Source organism: Podarcis gaigeae (genome assembly GCF_964106915.1).
Source record: "Podarcis gaigeae genome assembly, chromosome: 2".
In the NCBI taxonomy this organism is placed as follows: Eukaryota; Metazoa; Chordata; class Lepidosauria; order Squamata; family Lacertidae; genus Podarcis; species Podarcis gaigeae.
In genome coordinates, this window is record NC_139679.1 from 3579796 (window position 1) to 3607277 (window position 27482).

At 42.8% G+C, this 27482-nt stretch overlaps 1 protein-coding gene and 1 long non-coding RNA gene across 7 annotated transcripts in view; both read left to right on the plus strand.

Moving 5' to 3' along the window:
• LRP1 (LDL receptor related protein 1) overlaps window positions 1–27482 on the plus strand; it is a 317737-nt gene that overhangs the window by 59058 nt on the left and 231197 nt on the right. The window lies entirely within an intron of this gene.
• Window positions 10516–15469, plus strand: LOC310834379. Its single transcript, XR_014559231.1, has 2 exons — window positions 10516–12082; window positions 14205–15469. It is a non-coding gene; the product is annotated as an uncharacterized lncRNA (long non-coding RNA).

Below are 27482 nucleotides of genomic sequence, written 5' to 3' on the forward strand. Positions count from 1 at the left end.
ATGTTGGGCCTACAAAGTCGTGTTGGAGCAGTCTAGGCAACAGTGCTTTTGGTCATTATTATATCTTGTTGAGACGTGCCTTGATGGTGAGTGGGATCTGATTGTTAAAACAGCCAGTCGTTTGAGTGTTTTGATGGACTGATCTTTTTTTTCTTTTTGCTGTATGTCTTTGTCTTTTATCAAAATGATTTTAAATTTGTTTTAATTAAGAATAATGAAATATCCTCGCCTCCCAGCTTGCACCATTACAAATTTGTTTTAAAAGCCTGGAGAGTTGAGTTGCTTGATGTTTACAAGTTGGGTTATCCTGGGTTGATGTGGTGCCCTCTTTTCTGATTGGCTTTTGGATCTTGAGTATTAGCCACTGGCCATCCTAGTTTGCATATTTGATACAGGTTGTCAGCTTGGGAGAGCTGTAAGATGATGGTTATCAAGAAACAGCTCGATGATGTGGTCCTTAGGCTTGCTTCTTAGTCCCTGATCTGTAATCCAATTTCATAAGTAGCAGGCTGTTGTTACTTAATAGTGAGGAAGATTCACTCTTTGCAGACACAGAGGCCTTCTCCTCGTTTATTATTCACATTTTTGAGGAGGGGAGTCCTGCCACTGAAAACATGTTCTTAGGTTGACTTTACAGATTCTGGGGCCTAGCCCTGTTTGGAAAAAAGCAAAGCCAAAGTCAGTTTAAATGCTGGTTGGTGGTGCAGAATACTAGGTTTATTTTGTGTCCAGTTCTGGGCACCACAATTTAAGAAGAATGTTGGCAAGCTGGAACATGTGCAGAGGAGGTCAATCAAGATGATCAAATATCTGGCAACCAAGCCTTATGAGGAGCCCTTGAAGGAGCTGGGTATGTTTAGCCTGGAAAAGAGGAGACTGAGGAGATACGAGAGCCATCTTCAAATATCTCAAGGGCTGTTGCATGGAAGAGGGAACAAGATTGTTTTCTCCTGCTCTGGAGGGTAGGACTTGAACCAATGGCTTCAAGTTACAAGAAAGGGGATTTGACTAAACATCAGAAAAAGCTTTTTGACAGTAAGAGCTGTTCAACACTGGAATGGACTCTCTCCCTTGGAGATTTTTAAGCAGAGGTTGGATGGCCATCTATCATGGATGCTTTAGCTGAGATCCCTTCATTGGACTAGATGGCCCTTGGGGCCCTTCCAACTCTACGATTCTATGATCTCCCTATGAAACGCACATATCCACACTTTAAGAAGGTTAGCAGGATCTGGGGAATAGTCATTTGAATGCTATTCTCATATTTCAAGGGAAAGGAGTAAAGAGAAGGAAGGGCTTGGGGGAACTGTTTCTGTAGCTTTCATTTCTGTGCTTGCCTCTGATTGACCAGCAGTTTTGAGGAAGGATTTTGCCTTGTTTGCAAAACAGGGGCTTTGGTTACCCAATCTTTCAGGATGTGGCTTTAAGCATTTTCATCTGTTTTTGCACTTTATAAAAATGGAAGTTCAAGAAGACTCTCCACAAAAAGAAGGAACAAAGAACCAGTTCAAATGGGCAGAAGGGAGATCAGCATAGGCAGGACGTGGATACTGCATGGTCAAGTGCACTCAAATTGAACCTTGAACATTGCCTCAGGATGCGCTCTGTGGTGTGAATTATGCTAGATGTTTACCTCCTCCCTTTTAGTGTTTAGAGTGAGTTTTAAACATATTTTATTGCATTTTTTAATTACCGGTAATCACACATAAGGGAAAAGAGGGTGGGGATCTTCTACAAATTAAATAACCTTTTTGAATTTGAAATCCCTAACTGTGTGTATATGTGCACATACACATACCTCCCAAAAGAAAATTTGTTGTTTCTGGTACTATCAAAATGAAGAGCTGACTGCTAGTGCTCTTAGAAACTCTTCAGGACTAGCAACTCTTCAGAAATAGCAAAGTGGGACTGCCTTCACTCTCCCTCCCAGAGTACCACTAGAAAGCAGGTGAATGCTTCCACCATAAGGAGCAGTCCTTATGGCAGCAGCCACAGAGCAGGAATTGTGCCTCTAAAATGCAGTGAGATTTTGCAAAGGTATATAGGAGATTTTAGCGAGGATATAATTAGAGTGTTCCACATGAATCCGTTCAGCCCAGTCTCCTTGTGGGAGAAAGTAAGGCATTTGCTTCTCTATGTAGTCTGAGTCGGTCTACCTTCCATTTTCTATGGTAGTGGTTCCTAATCCCCCCCACCAACCACTTGAAAATTCTGGAGGGTATTGGCAGAACACTTAATGATTTTTCTGTCTGATTAGCAATTGCAAATAGATGCTAAAGTCTTATTATATTTTAGTGTATTAAAATTTGAATTCCATATATTTTTTTAAAAAGCATTTTAGCATCTAGCACAGCATGATTGCAATTACTAAACAACAGGCAGAAGAATCATTAAGTGGCTACTATCCTCCTTTATAAATGGATAAATGGATAACTCCCACTCTGAGTTACCCGCTTTCTCTTGTGTGTGTTTTCTTAGCTTCCCCCTCCTATTTCTTGCTGTTTCGTTCGCTCTCATGCATTGACTTTCCACTCCTTATGAATGCTTTGTCAGCCTCTTTTCACTGTTTGAGCCTTTCCCCTGTCTTGTTACCAGTTGTGGCTTTGTTCCCCTGAGGGAGGCAGAGCCTCTTCCCCCTGTCACTTCCAGTCCATCTTGTTCTCGTTCTGGGAGGATTGCTGTTCTACACACACACACACACACACACACACACACACACTTACTTCTTCACAGGCACGTAGCTACACTGCTCCGCAGACTCACCGCCATACACCACCTGAAGGAAGTTTGTGGACCACTCTTCAGTAACCCCTGCTTGAGGATTAAGGCCTATGGTGTACTGCTGATTTTTGGTTCCACACATTTTAACAAAAGCACAAGAATTCTGGGTAGTCAAATCTGTGTATATCCTTGCATTAGCAACTTCTGCCTTGGAACAGACTTCTTCAAATGTTGCTATGGTGGAGGATCTGCTGATCTTACCCATAACAATATTTTACTAACAGTCGCTTCAATCAGTTTGAGTCTCTTTCAAAGGTTGTTTCTAGACCAGCTGTTGCCAAGCTGGTGTCTTCTCAGATGGTTTGGACTACAACTCCAAAGATTGTGCTCACGGGAGCTGACGGGAATTTTAGTCCAAAACACCTGGAAAGGTTCTAGGTTGGCCAAGGCTGCTCTATGGTACAGGCAAGTGCTTCTCTGCCACCAAGTTGCATCTGCATAGGCTATATGGTAATACTCTTCCCTTGGATATGGGTTTGAATTTGAGAGGTTCAGAACAGAAGCTGTGGTAGTCTTTGTTTTCCTCCCGGGAGTACAGAAAAAGCTGATTTGTAAGTGCATGTTTGTAAATACCCAGTGAACTATTGCCTTAAAATTGTTTCCAGATAATCAGAAGATATGCAAAGAATTTGCTCTCTTCTCTCCCCCACAGCCCACTTTTCAGGCTATCAATGTCCAACTAGTGACTTAACATTAGTACATGCAGGCAGGTGGGTTAGCAACATTGTTTTGTGTGAACTGGTGACTTTTGCTAATTTTATTTTTAAGAGTTCCCTCATTCAATGCAGCAGAGGCATCTCATATTCCAATTCCTAACTGGCCCATGAGGGCAAGGTGGAATCTCCAGTTCCCTCCTATTTGCTGGCATGGTCTGGTGGTGAGGCCTGCAAGTCACCCCTTCTGAGGCTCTGTTGAGCTCTGATAGGAGTCTGGCCTGGATCTTGGCACTGGAGAAATCTCTGTGCTGTTTTTGGAAATAGCTGAAAATAAGGCAGAGCACAAGAGTGTTTTTGCTGTAACCTTAGTGATAAAACCAACAACAACCATGACTAGCAAAGAAACAACCACCCTGACACGAAGGAAAAGACTCAGACTCATCATGGTCAAGATGGATAGACAGACAGACACAGAGAGAGAAAGAGAGGGAGAGAGAGAAATATCTGGGACTTACTGTTAAGTAGAGAGAATCAAAGTTTTGACAGAAGGGAGATATTGAAAAATCAGTATCTAGTGAAGGAATCCAGAGGAAAGTACATTCACTGTTGATCTGGGGAGGATTGTCTTGGCAAGAAGCCACGCTAGCCCTTGTGGAGGCTATGGGTGGTGCCCAAAAGCCTGCTCTTGAAAAGCATTTTATATATGCATGTTAAAGGCCCTAGATAGCTTCAGCCCCTTGAATCTTCAGGTAGGGATGGGTGGAGAGCAGCTGCCGGCAGTGTAGTGTGTAGGTAGGCAATGTTATGTCGTCTGACCCGGTATAAGGCAGCTTCTTGTGTCCCTAGATACTCTGTGTAGGGGATGGGTGGTGGTGGAAGTGGCCAAATTAAGAGTCCAGCTTCTCTGCTTAGATGCACCACAACTTACACATTCAGCTGTTTGGATGGCTGCTCTTTATTGATGATGATGTGCCTGTCTCATTAAACAAAGAAATTGCACTCCATAGTTGGAACTGTATGCATATAAAGTATCACAGAATTTTGTAACTAAAAGTCAAAATGATTTCATGTGACACTTTAAAGAAAATATACTGCCCTCTGCTCAAACTCATCAAGATTTTAAAAAAATAAACATAATATAAAAAGCAGGGACCTGTCTTACTTTGCCTCTTAATAGCTTTTTATTCTGACTTGGATGAGCACATGACCTTTGTTCCTCTGCAATCATACATATTTCGTACTTTGCTTTAAAGGAATGAAATATTAAGAAACAGAAGCAATGTGGTTTCTTGTTCCCAATGTTTTGGCAAGTTATGTGGTGATCCTTGCGGCGGTATAGATTACAAGCACTAGAATGACTTGAAAGCTTGCTGATGGGTGTGGTGGCTGGTTGTAAGGGTGGGCGGGGATGGAGAAGCTATGCATGTTTAAAGTAAATATTTACATTGTAAGTGAATCCACTGCTACCTCCCCACCTCCTCCCCAAACTGAAATAAATTATGAACAGCAAATGCCTGTGGCTTCTGCAACTGGATCTAAAGCTCAGTAGTTAACAGAAATATCATTCATGAACCCAGAAAACCAGATCGGAGTGAGGCTGCTTTTTTTTTGGAAAGTGTAGGCATTTAAAGAAAAAGTTGCAAAAATAAGTTTGAATGGTTAAAAAGGCTTTTTATCACCACATTTTAAAAGTTTTATTCCCATTTCTGAATTTCTTTGTCTAAAGCCTGTATGTTTCTTGTTTGTTTGATCTTTCCACATTCGCTTTTCAAGCACATAGCAGGAAAACATTTATTTAAGCCAGGGGAAAAAATGCAGAATTTCAGATGGCAGAGAAAACCTAGCTAAATGACCCAAGGCTGTCTTTTTCCTAGCTCCGCAAATTCTCCATTTCCTATAAAGCCATCATTTTGTTTTGTTTTGTTTTTCTTTTGAAATAAACACTGTCAAAACAAAGTCCTCATCTAAGCTCTGTCTGAGTTAGGATTGGATACATTTGTCGTTAAAAAACAACAACAAAAGAATTCAGTTTGCTTCCTTCCTTCTGTAATTTCATGCAAAGCCTTTCTAAGCAGTTTTTAGTTTCCCAGGGCTTCTTGCTTCTTCTCTAGTGTTCTTGAAGAAACTTCACTTGTATCTTCATCCTTTATACTCTCCCAAATGGCAAACATTCCCTCTTTACTCAGTAAGGGTGACAGCTTAAGAAATTTGCTTGTAGCTGATGAGTGTGGTGTAGATGGTCTATGAACTGTTCTGAGATTTTGTGATGAAAGGCGGTAAATAAATTTAATAAATAGTAAATAAATTAATAATAGATATACTGCCTTGTGGTCAGCCCAGGATGTATAAACTGTAATGACAGCCACCAATTTGGATGGCTTTAAAAGAGGATTGAACAAATTAATTAAGGATAAGGCTATGTTCTACCCATGTTGGAGGCAGTGTGCCTCTGACTAACAGAGTGCTGGGAATCACAAGTGGGGAGAGTGCTGTTGCACTCAGGTCCTGCTTACAGGCTTCCAACCATGGGCATCTGGTTGGCCCCAGAGACTAGGATGCTGGACTAGATGGGCCACTGGCCAGATTCACAAGGCTCTTCTTCTGTTCTTAGGATGCTTTAGCAACCCATTGAGAACCAGATTTTTACAATCAGCCTCTCTCCAGCATAGCTCTTACTTCTTTGACTTAATGTGAAGTCAAAGGGTATTTGTCTACTTCAAAATGGGAAACCTTAAGACCCTTGCTCAGAGAACCCATGTTTATTTGTACAGTATATTTCTTATTGCAGTTTGTGTGACCAAAGGTAAGCCAGGTGATTCCATGAATTCATAATTTCTGCACAAACATCAAATATGGACTGAGATCTATGCTAAATGTTTGGTAGAGCTCTTTTTGATTATATGGCTTCAGAATGAAAGCAGGGAGCGGTTGTTCCCTCTTATCAAAACTCTCTTCCTGTAGAAAGCTAGCATTTCAGAGAGAAGTATTTTATCCTAACCTTCTTAGCATGTTAGTTTTCTGTGGGCAGAAGGCTTTTGAAGTGAAAGAGAATTCAGAAGATATCATTTCCTCACCTGCAGTCTGAAGAGGTACAGACTGTGAATGGGTGTACAATGTGATTATCCTGAATATATTGGCTAGTTATTACTGAATTAGAGGATGGGCTGTGCCACCTGAATCTGCTGATACTTTGGTTTCCATAATTTGATTTCAATATGTGACAATGTGGACTGTAACCTTTGTGGACTTTATTTGGAGTTTTGGACTGAATTTTCAGTCTGAAAAATTTCACACTGAATTTTCTGGTTTTGCAAGGCTGGAGCTTAGATACACAGTTGATGTAGAAGGGATGGAATATCCAAAGTTTCAGAATGGAAGGATAGATGCATTATGCAGTAGCACTATGAATTAATACCTAATAATTTTAGATTTTTATCCTTAAGAACAAAATCCTCAGTTGTCCTCAGTTGTGGAGACGTGATGAGGGGTTGAGGTAGTGATGGAGATATGCTGCCATGAAGGAAAGGTACTCTTCTCCCTCAACTTTAAAGAGGAAGCTTTGACACTATCCTTGGTTTTATTAAAACCTACAAGTAAATTGGAAAGGAAGAAAGAACAACAACGGATACAATTAAGAATGCCTGAAGTTCTTCCTTACACAAAACTAAAAGAAGCTGTGTTATCTAGAGGCACAACAGAATGGTGGTTAGGCACTGCATCTGAAGATCAAGAGGCTTAGATCCAAGGGTATTTAAAAGCTATTAAAAGTGGATTTGAAAAAATAAATAGAGAAATCTCATCTCTCTTATTTCATCCATGCTTAGAGTCCATTAAACTGCCTTTGCATCTTTCTGGCATACATACCAGAGAGACGTGATTGAAATAATGTTGTTTTCCCTTAGTAGTTCAGTCACACTCCACTAGATGTGCATCTCAGCCGGTCTCTTGAAAGGCATCAATACAATTATTAGAAAGGCCAACTAATTCAGAAGTGTACAGGTGTCTTAAATAGAGCTGTTTAGCATTTTCCCCAGTGATACCTATTAATATTTCCTTCCAATAGTTCTTTTGTGGGTCCTCACTCCACCGCTGCACCATAGTTTGGAGCTTTCCCCCCTTTTACCATCCAAAATACAAATTGCCTAGACTTTTGGGACTGCAGCAACATTTTCCCAGTATCATGCAGTTCCTGGTATGCTGGGCTTTGCATGTGGACCTCCAGAACCAAACTAGGCATGGCATGGCAAACATGGCATGTTTCCCCCAGTATTTTTTTTTAACTGAAAATAAGACACTGCCTCCCACCCCAGCTTTCTCTGCCTAAACTCACTGTCTCGTTAAGCTGCTCTGAGTTTTTAAAATAGCAATATATTCTGGGGAAAGTTATGCATGTGACTGAATTCTGTCTGGTTTAGATCTCAGGTTCCAATCCTCATTTGACACTAAGGTTCATTAAAGTGGCCCTTGCAAGCCTAGCCTGCTTTGCAGTATTTGTCATGGGGATAACATGCTATGCCGTGCTCCATGGAAGGAGGGCTCTGGTTGAATATGGATGATACAAATCATGAGAAGGGGGAGAACAGAGGGGGCAGGCAGATTACTGTGGAGATTAGATAATACCTCATTGTGTTATTTCAGTTAGGAAGGCATTAAATCTACAGATTTCTTGGAAGGTGCCAGATTCCTGGAGCAGACTTCTCCAACTGGCATGGAAGTTGGAACTTCGCAGCCTCGTGATGGGATTAATTTGCTTTCCATACCTCCTTAACTCCTCTTTTGTTAAATAAAGTCCATGTTATCATCAGCAGAAATATCAAGGGTGTTTCTGTACTGTAGGTTCACTGTGGAACTCTTTGTTCACCTACTTTGGGTGATGGGGGAGGGGACTTAATGTTGTAAATGAGTTGCTTAGATATCACAAACAACCCATTTACAACAGGGTTTCCCCCTGATAAGTACCCCCCCCCCCAAGGTTAATTAGGATTTAAATGGGAGAGAGGAAATGCAGGCTGGAATTTTGAGGGCAACCATGTTGTGTGGAAACTGTGACAAACTTGCAGGCATGAAGCACTGATCCCACAATAAACACCCATGTGGAAGCAGAATCTATTATATATATATTTCATTCATTCACAGAATCACAGAATTGTAGAATTGTAGAGTTGGAAGAGACCCCAAGGGCCATCTAGTTCAACCTCCTGCAATAGAGGAATCTCAGCTAAAGCATCCATGTCCTGTGGCCATCCACCCTCTGCTTAAAAACCTCCAAGAAAGGAGAGTCCACAATCTCCCAAGGGAGACTGTGTGTGTGTGTGTGTATAATGTATGTACCACCCTGATCAAAAGATCACAGGGTGTTTTTTTTTGTTCTCAATACTACAGTGGTACCTCGGGTTACATACGCTTCAGGTTACATACGCTTCAGGTTACAGACTCCGCTAACCCATAAATATTACCTCGGGTTAAGAACTTTGCTTCAGGATGAAAACAGAAATCGTGCTGCGGCGGCACAGCGGCAGCAGGAGGCCCCATTAGCTAAAGTGGTGCTTCAGGTAAAGAACAGTTTCAAGTTAAAAACCTCCGGAACGAATTAAGTACTTAACCCAAGGTACCACTGTATGTTCAGAAAAGGAGCGATGCTTGATAGAACAAGGATTTCAGAATACATTCGGAACCTGAAAAAATAAATTTGTTGTTGTGGATTCGTATAGTGTGATCAGTGGGCAGAGTAGTCTTACAGAGTACAAGAGGACAAGTCCCTGACTCGAGGAACTTCCACAATCTAAACTTTAATATAAAGGAAACAACCAAGGAAGAGGAGAGAAGTGAAGGCAGCGGGGTAATTGGGGTTAGTTTCAGTCTTAGGTAGGCATTGCATACACACCTGACTGGGAATAAGCCCCATTAAACTCAACGGGAACTGCTTCTGATTAGAGAATTCTGTATTAATTGGGATCTAGAGGGTAGTGCCAAGGCTTCATGGGCTTTGAGGAGACATTTCAAAGAAATAAGGGGGTATCACATAGGTGTTCTTGGAGGCAATTATAGCATGGGATGGTTTATATTATTGGAATATGGGACTGGTCATAATGGGTCCGATCAGCCTGTGGATTTGCCTGTTCAGCAGTATAGTTAGTTCTTTCTGTGCGGTACTCCACTATGCACAAACAAGCACACGCACATAAGGTCTGGGAGGTGTGTTAACATAAAGTATCCCATCCCCTCCTTTTGTTGTGAGCAATATGTATATGTGTGTTGTAGAATGAAACATGTAGCCCAAAGTTAGCAGAGTGTGAATGGGCAAAACACAGGGCTTTTGAGAAATGGCGCTCCTGCTGTTTACTTTCAGCTATCAGAGGTGGAAAAAGTGCAAGAAGTCTGGCAAGAGAAGAATTCAAAATATTTCAGCTCTGGAAAGGATTGGTGTCCAACAATTAGATGCTGGCTGCTAAAATTGTTGATGCTTGGCTTAGGACTTTGAAATACTATTCCAGACCCTTGCTGGTCTTTGCAAAAACCCATTGATGGCCCCATCCCTGATAACTAAAACATTTGTCATTTCCTGCAGAATTCAGACAGTAGAATTACTCTTAGAATGATGTAGCTTTCATAGATTTCTGGGAACTTCGGCTGACGTTGGTAGAATATCTGGTCCTAAAATATTTGAGTTGAGTGTTTCTGGAGCCTTTTTCTGTTTTACAGGTCATATGAACTCGCATAACAAGAAAGCGGGGGGGGGGGAGGCGCTCCATAATTAATGCCATATGGATTGATTTGTTTCTTCTCAAGGAACATCTGTTTTGCAAATCAACCTCATTCCATTCCATATTTATTGCCAGTGCTGTTTCCTTTGCAGAAGCAGTTTCCCCGTCCTCTGGCAGGGGCATCCCTTTATGCCTGGCATGTGTGGTGGAGATGGGGTGATCTTTTTGTTCCTTAGTCGCGTGACATGTGGGCTTGGGCTTCCCCAGGCAACCTCTCTATTGGGCACTCACCCTGATTTGCATGCACAAAGCTTTCACGTCGGTTAGAGACTGTATGTTTTAGTTAGAGTAGACTCACTGAAATTAATGGGCCCTAGTTAGTCATGGTCATTCATTTCAATGAGTCTACTCTGGGTAGAACTACCAATGGCCACAGCCCCCTGCATGCTCTTTATTGAGCACTCATTCTGGTTTCTTTACAGAATGGTTATACAATGGCTATACAGAATGGTTATACAACAGTGAGCATTCATTCTGATTTTCTTGCAAGGGATTTACTTGTGGGCTTCCCATGGGGATACCTGGGCGCCACTGTGAAAACAGGATGCTGGAATAGATTAAACATTGGCCTGATCCACCAGGGCTCTTATGCAAATGTTCTCCCATTAATCATTATTTGATCCCACACTTTCCTCCCTCACTTTCCAAACCACAATAAGTTTACTTGGTTTTTGAAAAAGGTGGATTTGCTAGGGTGACAGAGTGCTTTAATTCACTTCAATTGCACAAACCTGCATTTCAGGTATGTGCTGGAATCCCTCCTGCAAAATAGTGACAGTAGGGAGGTGATGCCTGTTGTTTGGCTTTGACACTTCCAGGGATACTCCCCTACAACGCCTGACCAGCCTGTCTGCCTAGTGCTAGTTGCCTGGCAGTTGCAATGGGGTGGGGGAAGACTAGCAGGGGTAGACTAGAATGGAAATCTCTTTGCTGTGGTTTGCCCCTGGGGATAGTATGGGAGGGCATGATCTGGGAAAAGATGCTCTGTTTTGTTGTGCCATTAGGAGCATCTGCTTTACACATCAGCCGCACTCCTATCTATGTTTATTGCGAGTGCTGCTTCCTTTGCTAAAGTCAGGGCCAAAGCATTTGCCTTCTCTGACAGAAAGTTAGAGAGGTAGAGCTTGGAAACGACAGATTGGGATAAGGGAAAACAAGGATGAGGGAATCATAGCTGGGTTGCTGCTTACTGGGTTTGAGCCTACAAAAACTCCATTCTGGTCTGGATTCTATTACACTGCAGATCAGCATTTGATGTGCTATTTAGGGCCTTTATATCTCAGCAGGGTGAGCTCTGAACATGTAAAAACACTTATTTCCATAATGTCTGATTATGGCATAATGCCTTAGCTTAAAGCAGTTAACTGTCTGCTGGAGGTGAGACTGCTCATCCCCCTCATGGTGCCCATTTAAAAATTCAAGTGTTGCTGTATATGCTTAAGGCAGGAAATTAAGTCTTTTTTAAAAAATTAATTAATTTAAAAGCATATTTATACTGTGGGCTCTTCTGTGTCCTTGAATGAGGTGGATAGCAGAATGAATATCTCAGATTCCTCAGCCCCCTTCGAGGATGCCCTCATGGGTCTGAATTGCGGCGTAGCCTTGAAGCAATCCTTGGGTATATTGGGTAAATGCACTGGTGCGGAGACAGGAAGAGGTTTTCTCTGCCATCTCTCGTAATAATATAAGTTAGGGTCATCCAATGAGGCTGAATGTTGGAAGATTCAAGACGGGCAAAGAAGCTACAGAACTTATTCATTTGGTATTTAGCACATAGTTATAGAATTCACTTTCAGGAGATGTAGTGATGACCACCAGTTTGGATGGCTTTCAAAGAGAATTAGACAGATTCATGGAGTTTAAGACTGGCAGTGGCTGCTAGTGACGGAGCCTCAAGAACATCTTATAGGACGCTTATGAAAGCCTATGAGATGGCTATGAAAGCTGCTAAGAAATCTTACTTTGCAGCTTCCATTGCATCCGCTAGCTCTCACCCGGCACAACTTTTTAAAATAATTAGGTCAATAACGTCCTTAGGAGGACAACCAAATTTAAGCACAAATTCGACCCACAGCTGTGAGGCATTCACGAGTTGTTTTGCGGAGAAAGTCCTGTTGCTCCGCCGTGACCTCCCTGCCAATTTAGATACAGTGACTGAACTGGAGGCCCCTCGACTGACTTCAGGTCCAGTGTTGGACCATTTCGATCGGATACTCCCTACTGATGTGGATAGATTTCTCCAAGTTGGTAGGCCCACCACCTGCCTCCTTGATCCGTGCCCGTCTTGGCTGATTAGGGAGTGTCCAGATGTTGTGCGGACCCCCCTGGTTGAAATTATCAATTTGTCCCTTGACACGGGGACATTCCCAGGGGAATTGAAGGAAGCAGTGGTGTGTCCACTCTTAAAAAAAACTTCATTAGATCCCTTAGACCTATCCAATTACCGCCCAGTTTCAAATCTTCCATACCTGGGTAAGGTAATTGAGAGAGCGGTTGCTGAACAGCTTGGTAGGTTTCTGGAGGAAACATCGGCATTAGATCCATTTAAGTCCGGTTTCCGTCCTGGTTTTGGGACGGAGACGGCTCTGGCTGCCCTAACAGATGATCTCCGTAGACAACTGGATCGAGGCGGGTCAGGACTGCTGATCCTTTTAGATTTGTCAGCAGCCTTTGACATGGTCGATCATGATCTTCTGGACCACCGCCTTGCAGACGTAGGGATACAGGGCATAGCCCGTAACTGGTTGTGCTCTTTTATCTCTGGTCGGGGACAGAGGGTGGCACTAGGGAGGGAAATGTCGTCGCGCCACTCCTTGGTGTGTGGAGTGCCGCAGGGCGCAATTCTCTCCCTGATGCTTTTTAACATCTTTATGCGCCCCCTTGCCCAGATTATCCGGAGCTATGGGCTGGGCTGTCACCAATATGCTGATGACACTCAGCTCTATCTGCTGATGGATGGCCACACTGACTCGGCCCCGAACACACTGACCAGATGCTTGGAAGCTGTGGCTGGATGGTTTCGTGGGAGCCGATTGAAACTAAATCCTTCGAAGACAGAGGTCCTATGGCTAGGTCGGGATGGCATGGGGATGAGGGACCAACTCCCTTCTCTTGCGGGGGCCCAATTAGTGCCATTGCCTTCCGTTAAGAGTTTGGGTGTAATCCTTGACGCCTCCCTTTCTATGGAGGCGCAAGTTACAGCAACAGCCAAGGCAACATTTTCCACCTTCGCCGCATCAAGCAGTTGGTCCCTTACCTTTCCCGCCCCGACCTGGCCACAGTGATCCATGCGACGGTCATCTCCAGGCTTGACTACTGTAATTCGCTCTATGCGGGGCTGCCCTTGAAGCTGTCCCAGAAACTCCAGCGGGTACAGAATGCTGCAGCGAGGCTCCTCACGGGGTCTCTGCCATGGGAGCATATTCACCCAGTGCTTTTCAAGCTGCACTGGCTCCCGGTGGAGTACAGGGTCAGGTTCAAGGTGCTGCTTTTGACCTTTCAAGCCCTTCATGGCCTAGGACCCTCGTACCTACGGGACCGCCTCTCCTGGTATGCCCCACGGAGAGCCTCAAGGTCCATATATAGCAGCACCCTAGTGGTCCCAGGCCCTAAGGATGTTAGATTGGCTTCAACCAGAGCCAGGGCCTTTTCAACACTGGCCCCGGACTGGTGGAACGCTCTGCCTCATGAGACCAGGGCCCTGCAGGATCTGACGTCTTTCCGCAGGGCCTGTAAGACAGAGTTGTTCCGCCTGGCCTTTGGCTTGGAGCCAATTTGATTCCCTCCCTCTCTTTTTTCTTTTTCTTTTCTTTCTTTTCCTTCTCCTCCTGCGATGAGGCTACATTTTAATATTTTAATGTTCCATTATTTTAATGTTGTATTTTATTTTTGTTTTTAAGTTGTAATCATTCATCTTGTTTTTATTATTGCTTGTAAGCCGCTCTGAGCCCGGCCTTGGCTGGGGAGGGCGGGGTATAAATAAAAAAATTATTATTATTATTAGTCCTACTTCCACTGTCAGAGGCAGCATGCCTCTGTGAATACCCACTGCTGGGAATCTCAAGTGGGGTTGTTGCATTCAGGTCCTGCTGGCAGGCTTCCCATAGATAGCTGGTTGGCCACTGTGAGAATAGGATGCTGGGCTAGATGGGACTTGGACCTAATTCAGCAAGGCTCTTCTTATGTTGCTGCTGCATTTGTTATACTTATTATGGTGTGTCACAGAATCAGTGCACACCTAGAGCAACATGGAGAAAATTAGCCAACCTCCGTGGTGAGGAGTTCTGTATGCTCCTTTATGAACACAGACTACCATGGAGAGCATCTAATTTTAAAATTATTAGTGTGCTGCTCTTGCAAGGTTCTCCCAGTTGTCTCTTATGCAGGTCAACACTTGTTAAGCTCTCACAGTGGTGCAACATCTGACACTCTAGATCTTTCATGAGAGAAAAATGTTATGTAGCTGTGGATCTTGGTAGTACTAGTAGCACCAACATTGCAAATAGCTCAGTGGAGAGCACCAGCTTTGCATTCTAGGTTCAATTCCTGACATCTCCAGGTAGGGGTGGGAAAGTCCCCTGTCTGAAACTCCAGAGAACGGCTGCTGGTCAGTGTAGGCAATACTGAGCTAGATGGGCCAGTGGTCTGACTTAGTATAAAGCAGATTCCTTTATTTCTGCAGATTCTGGTTACTTTTCCACAGGCTTTTCTGCCTCTCAGCAGCACTTTGAAACACCAGCACCATTTTTGGTGTAAGAAGTATATGAAGGCACAGCCAGGCTAAAGTTTATTCATTGTTTGGCCCTATGGTTGTAATGAGATGCGGACTGGTAGTGGCATGGAGGTCAAAGTAAAACAGAGCCAAATCAAGTCCCTAATATATTTTGAAATCAGCAGATGTTGACCTTCAGAGATAACTTTAAAAAAGAGAAATGAATAAACATACCTAATCATTAGAAATAAATTATTACAAATTTATATAATTACACAATGCAGAATAAAGTAAGCATGACTGCCAAAAACCACTGACATTGTATGACTGCAACTTTTAAGCAATCTTATTTAAATCAGTTCATCATACATTTCTAAATATCAAGCAGGAACAGTTAATATTCTGCAGCTAGTGTCCCCTGGAGGCTGTGAGCTCTTCTGCCTCTGGACGTCCCTTATAGCAGTATACAGCTCTTTTCCAGCTTTGCTTATTGAAAATATGTAAGTCCTGCTTGCCTTTTCTACCAAGAACATAACAAGGTTAGCTAGCAAAATAAATGCAAATAATAGAAAATATAACAAAGACTTAAAATGGAGGATAAAGCAGCAGCAAAGTCAGATCCTTTAAAAAAAGCTCCTTATATTCCTCCTTCCTGAAATGCTTAATCAAATAAAACAATTAGGTAACAAGGATAGTCTCCAGGAAGAGAGTTTCATTGAGACAGAAATTACCAGGGGTCAGCAACCTTTTTCAGCGGGGGGCTGGTCCACCATCCCTCAGACCATGTGGTGGGTCGGACTATATTTTGGAAAAAATATATGAACGAATTCCTATGCCCCACAAATAACCCTGAGATGCATTTTAAATAAAAGCACACATTCTACTCATGTAAAAGCACTCTGATTCTCGGACTGTCCACGGGCCAGATTGAGAAGGTGGTTGACCGCATCTGGCCCACGGACCTTAGGTTGCCTACCCCGGAAAAGACCCTGCCTCTTATCCATCTAATTTATAGCTCACTAATTCAAGTATTAAAAAAACAAAAACCTTTCAGGATATACAGTAGGGCTGTTCAGTGGATTATTAGAGGGTAAGTGGTGCGAAGCTATTGAATCTGTTGCATCTGTTGCGACCCACTGATCTTGAGGTCATATTTGGACCTGAACAATCTGTAATTCTGGAAGAAAAATGGCTCAGGATAGCGTACATGAATCTCCCTGGTGCAGCCATGCAGTTCAATCCTGAGACTTCCGAATTTGATGAAGGCTCCCCTTGACAGGCTTTGTGATTAAAATAGTCATGACAGAAGATAAAAAGAAAGTAAGATAAAAAGGGAAGTGATCTAGTGTGCCTAGTTCATGTAATGGGGATGAGAATAGGAATATATAGCTGGCTATCCAGATGGCTTACTCATGCAAACCTTTACTTATTGAGTAGTGTACAAGTGTAGCAGAGTAGCATTGGACCTTCAACTCTTGTTTTGTTAACAGGAAAATCTGTAGCTCAAACTGCACATTGCAGCTGAGTTCCATGTTTGTTTCTTGATTTGTTTGGTAAGAGCCACATCAGTAATATATGAATTGGGATGGCGAAAGAGTGGGGCAGAGAGGCTGCTTAATCCTTATATTTTTAGGCAAGCATACTCCCCCAACTGCTTTTTCACCTGTGTATTGGGAAACGGGGGGTGGGGGGGCCTGTAGGGGAGATATGGAATCTCTGTATTTCTTCTCCCATGGGTGAAAACAGCAAGGTATGGGGAGAATATGTCTGAGCTGGAAAAAACCTACCAGAGGGTATAGGGCGGTATATAAATTCAATAAATAAAAAGGATTAAAAGGATTCTCTCAGCTCGCCCTCGTGCTGCCCCAACTCACAGCTTACCCAGGCTGATTTTAGCTTTCGCAAAAACAACAACAAAGCTACCGAGGGACAAAAACATCACCCTGATGGTATACCTTGAGCCATAATCCTAGGTATGGCCAGCTCTAGCAGACCACTTCTGCAAGCAGTTGTTCACCCAAGTAAACTGGCAAACGTGTTGTCTTAACTGGCTCTTAAAACCTGCTGAATCAAAAAAAAAAGGGGGGTGCTTTTCCAGTGCTTACCCATTCATACCCCATTTGCCAACATGTAACAAACATCCTGTTCTGTTTCACTTGGTTTGGTTGGTTTGCATCCCTTCAGAGACTCACGCCCAGTAGGTGTCTGAGAACTGGCTTTGTGGCTGGATGCTGACTGGGCCACAGAACCTAAACACTCACAGGAGCTTCTCTGAAAAGAACTGCACACATTTCTTAGGAAAGCACAGTCGGGCCATTTCAAGGTCTGCAGTCTCAGGCAGCTGTGGCTGCATCGGTTCACGTCAGGTCTACATTTCTGGGGTGATCTCACCCAACGTGTTGGTCAGGAATGTGCTTTTTTGTTGCTGTTTGCTTAAAGGAAGGATTTGCGATCCAAGACCAGACAAATGGTTGGACTACGTACCCTCAAAAGTCCTGTCTTTGCCCAATGTTTGGATGGCTTGTGTCAAGGCTGCAGAAGCCAAGGTAGCTGCTGAGGTTCTGTTTCAACTTCTGGCACATAAGGTATTAGAGAAGAAAAGGAAGAACAGAGCTGAAGACCCCTGGGCTTATTTAATAGGCTCTTTGAGTTTTCACACTGGAGACCTGAAAGCAGTGAAAAAAACTGGCCATGCTTGGAAACTTAAGAAAGAGAGGGAGGGAGAGAGAGAGAGAAAGAGAGAGAGAGCGAGAGAGAGAGAGAGAGATCCTTTCTCTTCTGCCGGAATAGCTTCCTGCTTTTTATTTTTAGGAAGTTGGCGCTTGAATATCCCGGCTGCTAAAGAGGGGAGCATTTGAAAATGGGAGGCCTTGCAGCTGTACAATTCCCTGGCAATCTGAACTGGACTCTATACCCAGTATGAAGGGCCCTTTCTTTCCTAAGTTGAGAACTCTTCTGCATAAAGAATAGCTTTGGCTGCTACATCTGCTTTAACTTAAACTTTAAAAAGCACTGCAGCCACAGAAAAAAACTTGATTCATCATGTACTGGCTTTCTTCTTTTCTCTTTTAACAAAACAAAAAATGTATCCCTCTGTTAATGTCTAGCTTGACATCTCTGGACCTTTGGCACATTCATTCTAAGAGTGCTTTTTAAACTCTATTACTTTTTATTTACAGAGGCCCCTGCATAATTTTTGTGCAGAGGTAAATTGTGTTTGACTGGATCTTCCATGAAAGCCACTAGGGATGGAACTATGTGCAAAAAGGTGCTATGACCAGAGAGGGAATGTGTTTCATTTTTTTTAAAAAAAAATATTTATTAAAGATTTTCTTAATACAATAGAAAAAACAAACAAAATAACATATAATTTTTCAATATCCACATTTTCTTCACTTCTTTGGACTTCCTCGCAACTCTCGTTCCTGCGTTCCAAATTTTCGGGCTTTACCCAGCAATTTATCACCTTGTTTCAATTCTTATATTATAATTTTCCAATATTGTATCCCTAATTTTAGATAATTTAACCCAAACGTTAAAAGCTTAATTTTAACATAATATTTATCCAAAATTTATCTTTTCTTATATTTTCATTTATCTTCATATTCCTTTTAACTAACTTATTGGTGCCATATTGTTGATAATCTTACATCTTTCTTAACATTCATACAATTTACAATATTTTTGTAAATAGTCCTTAAATTTCTTCCAATCCTCCTCCACAGCCTCTTCTCCCAGGTCTCGGATTCTGCCAGTCATTTCTGCTAGCTCCATATAGTCTATCAGTTGCATCTGCCATTCTTCCAGTGTGGGCAAATCTTGGGTTTTCCAGTGCTTAGCGAGGAGTATCCTTGCTGCTGTTGTTGCATACATAAAAAATGTTCGGTCCCGACCGACGATGCCCAAAAGAAAGGCCTCTGGTTTCTTAGGGAAGGTATACTTAAATACATTTTCAACTTGTTATATATCATTTCCCAGAAAGCCTTAACTCTAGGGCAGGTCCACCAGAGGTGAAAGAACGTTCCTTCAGTTTCTTTACATTTCCAACATTTATTATCAGACAAATGGTATATTTTTGCGAGCTTGACTGGGGTCATGTACCACCTATATATCATTTTCATAATATTTTCTTTCAAGGCATTACATGCCGTGAATTTCACACCGGTGGTCCATAACCTTTCCCAGTCAGCAAACATGATATTATACCCTATGTCCTGTGCCCATTTTATGATAGCCGATTTGACCGTTTCATCTTGTGTGTTCCATTTTAGCAGCAAGTTATACATTCTTGAGAGTACCTTAGTCTTAGGTTCTAACAATTCCATTTCTAACTTTGATTTTTCCACCTGGAATCCTATCTTTTTATCCAACTCAAAAACTTCTTTGATCTGAGCATAATGTAACCAGTCTCGCACTTTATCTTTTAATTTCTCCAAACTCTGCAACCTCCAATTATCTCCATCTTTTTCTATTATTTCCCAATATTTCGGCCATTTGGCCTCCATATTGAGTCTTTTCCGGGCCTTGGCTTCCATTGGTGATAACCACCTTGGGGTCTTATTTTCCAATAAGTCTTTATATTTTATCCAGACATTGAACACTGCTTTCCTGACAATATGGTTCTTGAAAGCCTTATGAATTTTAACCTTGTCATACCACAAATATGCATGCCATCCAAAAACGTTGTTAAATCCTTCCAAATCCAAAACATCAGTGTTTTCAAGAAGCAGCCAGTCTTTCAACCAGCAGAAAGCTGCTGATTCATAGTACAACTTTAAGTCTGGCAGGGCAAAGCCCCCTCTTTCTTTAGCATCAGTTAGTATCTTAAACTTAATTCTGGGCTTTTTGCCCTGCCAGACGAATTTGGAGATATCTCTTTGCCACCTCCCAAAACACTCCATTTTATCCACAATTTGTAAAGTCTGGAACAAAAACAGCATCCTTGGCAATACATTCATCTTTATAGCAGCAATTCGTCCTGACAAGGAAAGTTTCAATCTTGACCAAACTTCTAAATCCCTTTTAATTTCAGACCAACACTTTTCATAGTTATCCTTAAATAGACTCATATTCTTCGCTGTTATATTTACCCCTAGGTATCTTACTTTTTTAACCACACTTAACTCTGTCTCTTTCTGAAACCTTTCTGATTCTAAAGGTGTCAATTTCCCCCCAAAAACCTTGGTTTTCTGCTTGTTAAGTTTAAATCCCGCTACCTGACCAAACTCCTGAATCAATTGTAATACCCTTTTCGTACTAGACTCTGGCTCCTGTAGGGTCAAAACTAGGTCATCTGCAAATGCTTTAAGTTTATACTGTTTCGCTCCGACCTGAATTCCTTCCACCAACCGGTCTCCTCTAATCATATTCAAGAGCACCTCCAGGACCGAAATAAATAGCAAAGGGGAGATAGGGCAACCTCGTCGTGTTCCTTTTTCAATTTTGAACTCTTCCGTCACCACATTGTTCACTATCAATTTAGCCTTTTGTTCTGAATAAATTGCATCTATCCCATTCTCAAATCCCCGTCCCACTCCCATCCCTTCCAAGTTTTTCTTCATAAACTTCCATGAAATATTATCAAAGGCCTTCTCTGCATCTATAAATATTAACACTGCTTTTGTATTGATATTTGTTTGCAAAAGTTCCAAAATGTCAATAATGTTCCTTGTGTTAGCAAACAAGTGTCTGCCTGGGAGAAAGCCTGCCTGGTCCTTGTGAATTACTTCATTTAAAACTTTTTTAAATCTGCTTGCTAAAATGTCTGCAAATATTTTGTAATCCACATTTAGGAGGGAGATGGGGCGGTAGTTCTTAAGTTGTGTCTTTTCAGTTTCTAGTTTGGGTATCAATGTGATGAAAGCTTCTTTCCATGACTCCGGTTCCTTCTTCCCCTCCATAATTTCATTGCAAACCTCCATTAATGGATGTATCAAATAGTCTTTCAATGTCTTATAATATTTGGAGGTAAGCCCATCTGGCCCTGGAGATTTGCCCAGTTGCATGTTCTGAATGGCTTCTTCAATCTCTTGTTGTGTTATTTTATAGTTCAGGATTGTTCTATTTTCCTGAGACAGCCTTGGTAGACCATTCTTTATCAAAAATTGTTCTATCTCCACCTCGTTTTGCGGCCCTTGTGTATATAGTTGTTTAAAGTATCTCTGGAAACACTTTCTGATCTCCACTGGGTTCTGAATATTTCTTCCTTCAATCTCTAAATTTGTGACCGTGTTCAATTTTTGTCTCTTTTTCAGCTGCCATGCTAACAGCTTTCCACATTTATTTGCCGATTCAAAAGATCTTTGTTTCATTAGCTTAACTTTCCATTCCACTTCCTGATTTATCAATTTAGAATATTGTGCTTGGTAGAGTTTAATTTCTCTTAAAATCTCCTTTGACTTAAGTCTCGATCTTAACTTCTTCTCACATTCTTTAATTTTCTCCAGGATCTTATCTTTTTTCTCATTCTGTGCTCTTTTCTTTATGGTGTTCTGTTGTATCAGAAACCCCCTCATAACCGCTTTACTTGCGTCCCAGACGGTTCTTTTTTCCACCGTAGTGTTCAAATTTATCTCAAAATAGTCCTTCAAAGCTTTTTGGGCCTTTTTGATAATCTCCTGATCTCTAAACAAATTGTCATTCATCTTCCATCTGAAGGAGCTGGTTGGAGTTAGTATCATATCCATCTTTACGGCATTATGGTCGGAGCAGGTCTTTGGGCAGATTTCCACTTTTTTTGTCTTAGGTGCCAGACCTCTAGTTATCCATATTTGGTCAATTCTTGTCCATGTCAGTTGGGCTTCAGAAAAGAATGTTCCTTCTCTTCCCAGGGGGTTCTTTGTTCTCCAAATGCCAATCAAGTCCATATTGTCAGTCAGTTCAAAAAATGTTTTAGGTAGTCTGCAATCTTTTGTCACATTTTGGCTATGTGACTTATCCATGTTGGTCGATGCCACCCCATTCATGTCTCCCATCATGATGATGTTGTCATAGTTCAGATAGTCCAGCATTATCTCATGCAGCTTCTTGTAAAATTCCGATTTCCCCTCATTTGGCGCATAGATTCCTAATATCAAAAACTTTTCTCCTTGGTTTTGTATCTCAATTGCCAAAATTCTTCCTTGCTCATCTTTAAATAAAAATTTTGGTGACAGGCTCTCTTTTGCATATATCACCACACCTCTTTTCTTGACTCGGTCCGAAGAGATAAATTCTTGGCTTAATCTTTTGTTGATTAACACTTTTCTATGGAGCCTAGTCACATGTGTTTCTTGCAGGCAAATAATGTCCAATTGTTCTTTTTTCAATATATGAAATATTCTTCTCCTTTTTTCTGGAGAGTTGGCGCCATTGATGTTCCAACTCAGAAGTTGCAGAGACATCCTGGACAAATCTGTTATTCCTCTTGTGGTGGTATCTTTTTCTCCTGGTCTTCAGACCCCAAAGGTGTAGGTGTAGGTGCAGGCGAGGGTCCAGACCCTGAAGGTCTTTCGATCCCTTTCTGAAGGTCCTCTCCGTATGTACTCAGAAATTTTACTTTATCCTCGGCTGTTTTAATTTTCACTTTCTTCCCTCTAAATGTGAAAGATAAACCATGGGGAAATTCCCAAAAGATAAACCATGGGGAAATTCCCACCTATAAATGATTGAGTTGCTCCTCAACAGTTTTGCTAGTTCAGTATAGGTGGATCTAAGGTCCAAAAGTTGTTTTGGGATGTCTTTATAAATCTCTGCTCTTCTATCCGAAATTTCAAGTGACTTATCGTAATGTAGACCTAATATTTTATCCCTTTCCTCCTTAGTTCTCAAAGTAATCAAGCAGTCTCTGGGCCTGTCTTTCCTTGTTAGTTTTCCAAGTCTGAAAGCAGTCACAATTTTAAAGTCCTTTTCTTCCTCCAAAGGCCAAAACTTGGAAAATTCCTTTGTCAGAAACTCAATTAAGTTCCCTCAGAGAGGGAATGTGTTTCAAATTCCTATGGGTTAGTCTAACTTTTTTTGAATGGTCCCAAAGGCTCCCCACAGAAATATGTAAATATTTCAAACCCTTAGGCACCAGCAACAAATTTATTGACCCTGGGAAGGCTAGAGGCTGCAGAATAATTGCAGCCTGAGAATGACTTGTGTCTTGCATTCATAGAATCATAGAATTGTAGAGTTGGAAGAGTCCCAAGGGCCATCTAGCTCAACCCCCTTCAATGAAGGAATCACAGCTAGAGAATCCATGACAGATGGCCATCCAACCTCTGCTTAAAAACCTCCAAGGATCCACTGTTGAACAGCTCTTACAGTCAGAAAGTTTTCCTTGATGTTTAGTTGGAATCTCCTTTCTTGGAGCTTGAAGCCATTGGTTCAAGTCCTACCCTCCAGAGCAGGAGAAAACAAGCTTTCTCCCTCTTCTGTGTGATAGCCCTTTAGATACTTTAAGATGGCTATCATATCTACTCTCAGACTCCTCTTTTTCAGGCTAAACATACCCAGCTCCTTCAACCGTTCCTCATAAGGCTTGGCTTCTAGACTCTTGATCATCTTAGTTGCCCTTCTCTGAACATGTTCCAGCTTGTCAGCATCCTTCTTAAACTGTGGTGCCCAGAATTGAACACAGTATTCTAGATGTGGTCTAACCAAGGTAGAATAGAGTGGTACTATTACTTCCCATGATCTGAACACTATACAGTGGTACCTCGGGTTAAGAACTTAATTCGTTCTGGAGGTCCATTCTTAACCTGAAACTGTTCTTAACCTGAAGCACCAATTTAGCTAATGGGGCCTCCTGCTGCCGCCGTGCCGCCGGAGCACGATTTCTGTTCTCATCCTGAAGCAAAGTTCTTAACCCAAGGTACTATTTCTGGAATAGCGGAGTCTGTAACCTGAAGCGTCTGTAACCAGAAGCATATGTAACCCAAGGTACCACTGTACTTCTGTTGATGCAGCCTAGAATAGCATTAGCCTTTTTTGCTCCTGCATCACACTGTTGACTCATGTTAAGCTTGTGGTCCACCAAAACCCCTAGATGCTTTTCACATGTACAGCTAGTAAGCCAGGTGTCCCCCATCTTATATTTTTGCATCTGGTTCTTCCGGCCTAAGTGCAGAATCTTACATTTGTCCCTATTGAAATTCATTTTGTTAGCTTGCACTCAGTTCTCCAATCTGTTAAGGTCATTTTGAATTCTGAATCTGTCCTCTGTGGCACTAGCTACCCCTCCCAGTTCGGTGTCATGAGCAAATTATCAAATTGAACAACAGCTGAACAATTGGCCTAGGACAGAACCCTGTGTGACCCTACTTGTCACTTTTTTCCAGGATGACGAAGAACCCTTAATGAGTACTCTTTGGGTTTGGTCAGTCAACCAACCAGCTACAAATCCACCTAACATTGAACCTTGTTCAACCCATATTTTACCAGCTTCCTCATGAGAATATCATGAGGGACTTTGTCAAAAGCCTTAGTAAAATCAAGATACACTATGTCCACAGCTTTTCCCTGATCCACCAATCTTTTAATTCCATCAAAAAAAGAAAAAAGAAAAAAGAGATTGGTCTGGAACAAGGGGGAGGGGGAAATAGCGCCCGAAGTAAGCCCGCAGATCAGACCATCTATGCCAGTCTACCACTACAAATCCATGGGAGAAGCTCTTGCAGTCCTTCCTCCGCTTTCTCCCTCTATGGTTAGCCCTTGGAACACCTGCCCCCGCCTCCGCCTCCGCCTCCGCCTCCTCTCTCTGAACTGCTTTCTCTATGGTTGCCCTTGCTCTCCTCTCAAGGCTCCTCAGCAATTCATAGGCCGTGCCAGGCTGCCCATATCACCCGGGTCCTTCGGCGGCGCAGCCGCAGTACGGCCTAGCGGGAGCGGCGGTGACAGGCAGAGGGGCGGCCCCAGGCAGAGATGCTCTGTTCGGCGGCTGCGAGGAGGATGGTGGCGGAAGGGCCCGAGGCTCCCACCAGTCCCGGCAGGGAGGGGCTGCCGGGGGCCGAGGCTGGTGAGAGGAGGCCGGAGGGGGGCAGGCCGGGCAGCCAAGCAACACAGTTGTAGCCTCCCTCCTCCCTGGCCAGCAGGGAGGGAGGGAGGGAGAGGGCATCCTTTGAAACCCGGGAAATTTAAGGGACATCATCAATCTGGGACAGCAGCGGGACACGGCGCTGGGATAAGGGAGTTTCCCGCCAAATAAGGGATGGTTGACAGCTATGCTTGCAAGCCTGAGTTCATTCTGAGCTTTAGCCAGCCTGACTTCCCCCTGCAACTGTTAGCTATTTGTGTATATTCCTCCTTTGTGATTTCCTCTTTCTTCCATCTCTTATACATGCCCTTCTTAACTCTCAGCTCATCTGTAATCTGTCATCTGTAATGCAGCCACACCAGTTTCCTGAGATGCCTCACCCTTTTCTTTCTTGTTGGTATTGTCTGCATTTGGGCCTTCAATATTTCTCCCTTTAGAATCTGTCATCCATCTTGGGACTCCCTTCTCTTTGAGTATTTCTGACCACAGGATCACAACCACTAGCTCCTTCAGCTTTTTAAAATTGGCCTTCTTAAAGTCCAGAGTACACTCAGCTTTCCCTTCCTCTGTATCATGAAACCCAGGAGGACATAATCATATTTCAGACCTCAGTAGAATTTAGCCAGGCTGAGCTTTAGCCTGATCTTTAAGCATGCTTGTCTTTGCATAATCAGTGTGGAGAGGATGTAGGAACTAATCTAACTCATGTTCTGAGAATTGGGGCTACCTTCTCAGCAACATGTGTTTTTGTTTTGTACTGTGCAGACTTTTCTGTTTGGGAAGAAATGCTGCATCCCATGTCCTTTACAAGCTCTCATGTAAAGAATGTGTATCTGTCATGAATGTGTATCTGTCACATTCTCATATTTGACACCCTCCTGTGTGTGGAGGGTAGGTTGCTACCATTTTTTCTGTCACATGAAAGAGGGTTCATGGTTTTGTGGCCTTGTTGGAGCTGGACGGCAATTGGCCAAGTCTTGCCTGGCGATCTGTGGGTCCTTTTACTGCATTTTCTGTTTCTGAGTTTGATCTCCATTTAGAGTTCAGATGCCTCCCACTGAAATTGAGTCGGTGGGGAGGGAGGAGGTATAGTTCAGTGATAGAGCACATCCTTGGCATGCAGGAGGCCACAGCTTCAATCCCTGCTCAATAAAAAGCACCAGATAGCATGGTGGCCTGAAAGACCTCTGCCTGAGACCCTGCCAGTCAGAATAGACAAAACTAGGCTGGATGGTCATATACCTGGTGCAAAGGTAGCTTTCCATGTTCCAGTGTGAAGAGTAACCCCAGTAACTGCTGCTTTCCAGAGGTGTGAGGCAGAGGGAGAGGGTGTGCTGCCACTGCTGCTGCTGTTGCTGCTGGAGGCTGGTTCCCATGGTGCTGTTCAGCTGGGAGGTCATGCTCTGTCAATTTTGAGGCCTTGGAGGATATCTTTGCCGTTAAAAGCTCTGTAAATCCAGGATGAGGCTTGGGTTTCTCCAAAAGCGCTTTGACAGGCTCGTCAGGATGAGATTAATTGGGGAGTGGAGGGATGAGGAAGAGCGGAGAAACGCAGGCCAGGAGTAGTGGGTTGCCTTTTGTGTTTGAGTGGCAGGTCCCAGGGGTCAGCCATAGGGATAGTTTAACGGGAATATCCAATTATAATAACAGATAAGCTTAGAGATTTGGCAGCGCTATAACTCTCTTGAGCTGAGCTTCAGCTGCTGGGTACACTGTAGGCACTGATCTCCCCCCCCCCCCCATTACAGACTCTTTAGGTTATCCACTTAAGAGTTGTTTGTGTCGGGATTTAATCTGCAGTCATTTTAGGCCTTACAGTCCAGTTTACAGCCTGGTGAAGCTGAAGTACTTGAGAGCCACAGAACTCTTATGCATCCCAAATCCCAGGGACTTTGGAAATGAGATCTACTGTAATCAGTTGGGCATGGGTCTAGTTTGGATGAGTTAAGGTAGAAGCACTAGGTTTGTTTATTCCAGGTGGCTGGGTCTCCGTCTCCTGGATTTAGTTAGGGGGAGCCGCCTGAAATAAACAGTGCCTTTAATTGCAACACCCTGAGTTGAATTCCCCTCCAGCCACCTTCTTTCACCTCAGAATTCTAGGTCAGATGCTTCAGGAGCATGTTGTCTGCAGAGCAAGAAACTTCCTTGCCCTATTCTAAATCCATTTGTTCCTTGGGTGCTGTGATACTTCTTGGATTGTGGTTTAATTGCTCTTCTGCAGCACAGTCCCTCAGTTGGTGCTAATAGCATTGACTTTTTGGCTTTCATTGGCTTTCATTATTTTGCACATGTGTGATAGGACAAAGCTCCAAGGCATAGAAGATGGGCAGCAATTAGCAGATGACAGCTGCATCATGCAGAATGTCCTCCTTGAAGAATAGACTCTAGCAGCAGGAGACGTGGTGTGAATTAATGCCTACCAAACAGCGTTACAAATGCCCTAAAACAAGTTGTATGATTTCTGCAGTAGCATATCTTCTGCCTTCCCTGTACCCTTGCATCCCTTATCCCAATTTAATACTTGTAAATAAGAAGGAAGATCCACTTTGCCCTGGCTGGAGGCAGTCGTGGTA